At 39.5% G+C, this 7,330-nt stretch overlaps 1 non-coding gene across 1 annotated transcript; it reads right to left on the reverse strand.

The window, feature by feature from the left end:
• Positions 1 to 5,744: 5,744 nt before the first annotated feature.
• LOC140855944 (small nucleolar RNA R71) lies at positions 5,745 to 5,851 on the reverse strand. The gene has a single exon (XR_012139386.1). It is a non-coding gene; the product is annotated as a small nucleolar RNA R71 (small nucleolar RNA).
• Between the last annotated feature and the right edge of the window lie 1,479 nt (positions 5,852 to 7,330).

The raw sequence follows: 7,330 nt of genomic DNA on the forward strand, positions 1-7,330 counted from the left end.
ATCTAGAGCATGCGTATAGATTAAATTGTTTAATCTACAGTCTTCTGTTTAAAAATTGCATGCATTAAACTGTCGGTTTCCCTTCAGTGAGGAGATTAGGGGAGGTCCATATACATAGCCGATTTCAGATGAAATCTTAACTCACTGAGTAGATTGGATTTGAGAGGCTACAAGATGGTAGCTAGTGAAGGAATCATAAAGATGTGGGACAGCGATAGAGTTATTCTGGAGGGGAAGAAGAGGATGAGAGGACATTACTACTTGGTAGAGAGCTCAATGCGAAGGGAAGCTTCAAGAGCCGGAGGAGTCCAGAGCGAGGTGGAGCTCTAGGTGGAGGTAGATTGGGTACGAGATGCGAGATTTGGGAGGATGTGAGGTGATATAGTAGGGTGAGATTTCTATTTTATAGGAGGATATCCCGAGCAGATCTCAATCAAGAGGAGCATAGCATACGATGGAGATGGGATCGAGCGGTCTGGCTCGACTCTCATGTTTGTCCATCCATGATCAACAGATGATTATCCCATGGTATGGGGGTGAGGAGATCCAGAAGCTCTCAGAGTTAGGAGGAGGCCGAAGGTCAAGTTGAGGTGGAGATTGTTAAATTTTGATGTCTCAAGATTTGATCCATATTGAGCCTACAGTGCGGTCTGCGATGACAAACGGAGTCCAACAAACCTAAGATCAGTCCAAACAAAGTCCAAACGGCAAAGTTACGTGCGAGAGAAAATAGCATGGTTTACAGAGCGACGGAGGCTGGCGATGGCGCAGCCAGGCCCGACGGATGCATGGGCTGGCCCACCCAGCGGGCGCACGCCCAGGTGCAGCCCAAACAGGGGTGTACCCCGATCTAGGATGGATCGACGGTCCAGAGGATGGAGCGTGGACTGCGAGAACATTTCCTTCATGTTCCTTACGATCCATTATGGATCGAACATGGTTTCCTCTACATTCACGCTCGTCCAGAGGTGTTTTGGGCATCGTATCGCACCCAAATTTCATGCAGGATGTGCGATCGGAGGGCCTGGGATGCATGTGGTTGAGATTCAATGGACAAAAGTCTATTTGAGCTGTGATAGGATTCCTAGATCGAGTCTAACTGGGATTCAGGTCTTTAAAACAGCCCTGCGGTGAAACAAAGACTGTGTAGTGTGCGATCAGCAAAGGACCCTGAGCATGAGTAGTAGCCAAGAGTAGAGGCAGCAGACAGATTCTGGAGGATGCTGACAGAGAGCAGAAGCTGAGGCTTCAAGCAGACTGTCAGCTAATGGACAATGATCGTTTCAAGGGTTAGGAGGGTCTTCCTAGTGAGAGAGCTTTTGTGAGGGAGAGCTTCTTATTGAGAGAGAAATTGGATGTACGAAGATTGAGGATGTGATTTTCTCTTGTAATTTTTTCTTTTTTATAGCAAAGCTTGCATATCCCATGGAGGTGAGCTTTTTGACTGATCCACATATTTGATTGTGTTTATGTTTTTATTTTTTTTCTTCCTACTGCATCGAGCGTGGTATCGAAAAGATTCTGAGGTGGTGGTGTCCTGGCCAGACATCTCCAACAATAAATGCTGATGTATCTTGCATTGCATTCATGGATGAAATAAATTATCATATTCTGAAAAATTCTCTTTTTTATTTGTAAGGGTGAAACTTGAACAGCCTGCCCTCCACCCCCCTTCCTCTTTGGTGGAGCGAAACTTGAATCTTTACAAGCCTACTACAGAAACATGAACTTGTATTAATAGATCGTAGCTTCTGTTGCTAATAGGAAATTAACAGACTGGAGAGTGGGGCTATGGCTATTACAACCTCTAGCTATCATTAACTTGCTATATTACTTTGTTAGTAGGTTAGATTTTTATAAACTAAAAAATGATTCATTTGTAACCACGTTCTGAAATGGTGGCTCTACCGAATCATGAAGAAAGAAGAAGTCAAGGGGACAGGTAGGGCGGCAAATGAACCAAGCTAGTCAAGAGCAGCTTGGGCATGGCTTGTTTGAGCTCGATTCAGTTAAGAAACAAGCTGAGCTTAAACAATTTCCAAAGAAAAGCTTGTCTTATGGTGAATTTGTATCTATTTCTCCTATTTTGTATAAATATAACCACTAAAAATCACATACAATTATGAGTTGCTATTACAGAAATGTTAAAAATATATTACACTTTAAGAAACAGAGATATATATATATACAGACAAAGATCGCAGGATAACCATGAGAGAAGAAGAAGATGAATAGAGGCATTTCTATGCACCGTACTCACCCGGTGGACCTTCGAGAAGAAGGGTCCTCATCCAATCTTTCTCTTCTTCCTTCTCTCCCTATCTTTTATTGATCCAGGTAGCACACTAGGATTACTTGAGCACTTTCGTAGACACCTCTAGCTATGATAGGTCGTTTTTGTCACCTATTTTTTGTGATACCTCAACCTTGTGCCCCCTCGTCTGTCTATAAAGCCTAGCTACTGTGGTCGCTTACGAAAACTAGATTTGACAGACCAACTGATTTATGTCACAAATTGACATAAAAGGTATCAATTAATATCTAAATTATCTAACTTTATTAAAAAATTGATACTTGTTATTATATTTTACAGAAGAAGAGATCATCAATAGAAAGAACAAGGAAAGAGGATTCCAACGGCATAAATTTTACGTAAAACGGAGTTAAATTGACCCAAAAATTGAAGAATGAAGAAAGAAGACTCAATTGGGTCAAACCCGAGTCAAATCAGGTCAAAATTGATCAAAAATCAACTGATTTGGTGATCTGGTTAGCCGCCTGATCCACAGCAACAGGTGCTTGGACCATGGACCCATCGGCGCACCATAAACCAGCCAATCAGCGAGTCTCGGCTCATCGCAATGCATCGCGAGCCCGATCCACGCACGCGGTCCAGGGCTCATGAGGAGAGAGAAGAAGGTCTAAAGGGCAACCTGATAACTTCACATCACTCGATGGTCCGATCTTCTCTGATCAAGATCCAACGCTCTACATTTTTGTGCCATCGAACGGCCACCATCGCAGCCGGTCAAGATCCAACCATAATCAAGGCAATTGCAAGAATCAATAAACACTAGGACAACACGAGATCCTTCTGCAGCGCGATCCAATGGACGAAATCTTCCAGCACCTTGATCGGACGGTCCGTGATGCATCCGACCTGATCCCTTGATCGGACGGTCCGCGATGCATCCAACCTGATCCCATCTCTGTAGCGTGATCCAACAGCAGCGCTTCACCCAGATCGTGATCCGACGGCCCAGAATCGCTTCCGGCTTGATTTATTAGATGAATTGGATCCTTTAGATGAAGATCGGACGGCTGAAATAATTTCTAGGATTTCTTGATGGATTTAAGTACTTTTTGAGCGAGATTTGAACCCCTAAACCCCCCTAACAGCCCTCTAAAACCTCTTAGTCCCACATCTAAAGTTTTGAAAACCTTATAACCCCCAAATGCCTATAAAAAGCCCCCAAAGGCCCTTATTTTTTTGGGGGGGGGGATTTTGGCCTTCCGATCAGGCTTGTAACCCTAGATAGTGGGGTTTTTAGCTTTCTTCTCAAGCCTCGAGCTTTGAAGTTTTTGTAATAATTTTTTTTTAAAATCTTATTTTTATGCAATTTTATCTCTTTACATTATGCAATTTATTTTTCTTGCAATTAGGATAGTTTAATTTATGAAATTTAATTTTATGCAATTAGGTTAGTTTAAATTATGCAGTTTAAATTTATGCAATTAGGATAGTTTAATTTATGAAATTAGGGTAGTTTATTTTTCTGCATTTAAATTTTGCAAGTAGATTTAGATCATGTTTAGCTAAGAATCCCTTCTAGGGTTTGCGATGAAGCTAGATCATGAGTAGGAATTTTATATAGGGTTCTTTCTTTTTCTTAGGATTTCTTTTTCTTCCTCTTTTGCCAAAAATTTTTGATGAACTACAGTTGGGTCAGAGTCCCTTCATAGTTCATGCTTGATTCAGTGCATAGGAGGAGAAAACCCTAAGGGATCCTAGTTACTACTCCCCTGTAAAGAATCTTGATGGGTTATCGTTGGGCCTTAGTCCCTTCATAATCTATGCTTGGGAAAGACAAGAGGAGTAGTCGTTAGGATCAATAAGAAAAATTCTAGGTAGAATTCCCTAATCTAGATCTAGTGGATTCAAAAACCCTAGATCCTTAGTCTTATTGTCTTTAGCAAATAACTTTCGATTTTCAATTTTCGTTAAAGCTCGCTTGAGCATAGATTTGAAAATCATTTTTAAACCAAGTCTCTGTGGGATCGACCCATACTCGCTGGTCGTGCTACTCTGCACACTGTGCGCTTGCGGTTTTATTTATAAATTTTAAGATTTGCACACCAAGTTTTTGGCGCCGTTGCCGGAGATTTAGCGTTTTAAATTATTTTCAAATATTTGTTCTTCGTGCTTTATAACTCTCTTTCTTTTTCCTTTAGGTTTCTAGATTTAGTTGGTGATTGCTGGAAAACTCAGGTACGCTTCTAATTTCTCTTTTATTATTTTTAGTTAATTACTTTTCCTTTTAGACCTAATCATTTGAATTTACTTAATCATAAAAAAAAAAAAGAAAATAAAACAAAACAAAAGATATTTCATAATCATGAAGTAAAATATCAAAATAAAAAAATTCTAAATTAAAATCTTTTACATTCTTGGTCATCTTGTTTATTTGCATTTGCATTTTCATAATTAATCTAAGGGCATCAACCCATTAACAAGATAAGGTGGGGATTTTATTACCCTTTCTTAGCCCAAAAACCATCTCCATCATATTGCATTACCTAGACCTTTAATCTTAAAATCAATTAGACATCAACTTTAAGGAATTCGAGCTCAATAGGACAAGGAACCCTAGGAGTTCTACCAAGTTTGAGTTGTTTGATTAGTTGGTGTCTAGGCAAGTCCCTGAGGGTGGTTTGTTAAATTGGTTCAATTGCTAGCCTGGCCAACTCGTTTGGTGTCTAGAAAGACAACGATGAGTGAACCTCCCACCTCTTATACTTACCTGGCTAACTAGTTGATCAATCTCCACTTGGAAGGCTTGAAGGGTCATCTTGGAACAGTTAGGAGCTGTCTAGATTTAGGTTAACCCTAGGATAGATTGAGTTTAATTTATTGTTTCACTTGTTTGAAAAATAAAAAAAAAATTTATTAAAATTTAAATTAATTTGGTTACTTTTCTTTAGATTTAGGACTCCTTAGGATCTTTTCTTTAGAACTTTTTCTCTTTTCTTTCTTTTTCTTATACATAAAAATTTTTATAAAAAAAAATTGTATAAACATCGAGAACCGTACACCTCGTGTGTGGAGAAGAGTGTCGGGTCGTCTAGTTAGAATTGAGTCAATTCCTGTTGTTCCAATGGCTGAACCAATCCAACCCATGACCCTTAAGGATTTGTGTTATCCAGTTGGCTCCATCCAACCATCTTGTATCAGGTTGCCACAACCCACAGCTAACAATTTTGAAATCAAACCTCAAATCATAAATATGCTTCCAAAATTCATAGGATTAGAGGATGCTTATATATTTATTAGAGAATTTGAGGAGGTATGTACAACCATGAAATTACAATTAACAAAGGATGAGGTCAAACTTAGATTAATCAACTTTGCCCTTAAGGATAATGCTAAGAAGTGGCTTTATAGTCTGCCAAACCATTCTGTCACTACCTGGGAGGGCTTTGTGAGAATATTTTTGAAAAGGTATTTCCCCCATCATAAAATAGCTAGGATTAGGAATGAAATAAATCAATTTTTCCAACTAGCTGGTGAATCATTTTGGAAGTACTTTGATCGTTTCAAAAATCTTTTGACCCAATGCCCACACCATAGAATAGAAACTTGGAGACTATGCCAGATCATCTATGAGGGGTTAGATTCAAACTCAAGAACCATGCTAGAGTCCATGTGCCAAGGCCAATTTATGGACAAGGAAACTACTGAAGCTTGGCAATTCTTAGAAGACCTAGCCGAGAAAAATTTACAGTGGGAAACAATTAGAGAACCTGATAAAGCTACACCTTCAAGAGGAGAAATGCATCAAATTCAACCAACCCTAGCATCAGAGGCCAAGATTGCAACCTTAGCACGTAGATTGGAAGCCTTAGAATTACAGAGACCAGCCAATGTAAATCAAATATCTGCATCCATGTGTAAAGGGTGCAATGCACCAGACCATGTCTTAGAAGAATGTTCCTACTCGAATGAGTGTGCACAGGTGAATGCCACCTATCAAGGACCATTGAACAATCCTTATGCACCCACATATAACCCAGGTTGGAGGAATCACCCGAATTTCTCATGGTCCCAGAATCCTAATATAGGCAATCCAAATTTCAATCAGCAAAATCTAAGGTCCAACCCAGTGATGAACAACCCGCCAGGCTTCCATGATAATGACAAGAAAATTATCTCTTTAGAGAAAAGCCTAGAAGCCATGACGAAGACACATACCAGCTTTATGCAAACCATGGGTCAATTCATAAATAATAACACCCAAGCTATAGCCCGTCTGGAAATGTAAGTAAGTCAGCTGGCTTCGACCATTAGTGAACGAGAACATGATAGGTTACCTAGCCAACCTGAGCCAAATCCTAGGAACCAAAATGGTCCACGACCCCAACAAGGAAACCAAGTTAATGGTGTAAATGCCATTCATACCTTAAGATCGGGAAAACAAATAGACAATAAGGTAGTTGCACTTGATGATATAGAGGACTCATCTGCCGAGTCACCTTCTAAAACTACTACCTTTCAACCTCAAGCACCAGAAATTGAAAATTCACCTAGTCCAGTACTTAAAAGTCCTAGAGCTCCTTTTCCAAACAGACTGAAATCTAATAAATCTGAAAATTTAGACAAAATTTTAGAGGTATTTAAACAAGTCCAAGTTAATATTCCTCTTTTAGATATAATCCATCAGGTTCCAACTTATGCCAAATTTTTAAAAGATCTTTGCACTAGAAAAAGGACCACTAATGTACCAAAGAAAGCATTTTTGGCTGCAAGTGTCAGTTCATACCTATCTAGCCATGTGCCAATTAAATATAAGGACCCTGGAGCTCCAACAATTTCTTGTGTTATTGGAGAAACCAATATAAAAAAGGCCTTGCTAGATCTAGGAGCTAGTGTGAATATCCTTCCATATTCAGTGTATGAGCAACTAGGATTAGAAAAACTTCAACCTACTGGGATCACATTATAGTTAGCCGATAGATCTCTCAGGATCCCTAAGGGAATGGTCGAGGATGTTCTGATAAAGGTTGAAAATTTCATTTTCCTTGTAGATTTTATTGTTTTAGAGACTGAGCCAGT

Source organism: Elaeis guineensis, chromosome 2, assembly GCF_000442705.2.
Source record: "Elaeis guineensis isolate ETL-2024a chromosome 2, EG11, whole genome shotgun sequence".
NCBI classification, from domain to species: Eukaryota; Viridiplantae; Streptophyta; class Magnoliopsida; order Arecales; family Arecaceae; genus Elaeis; species Elaeis guineensis.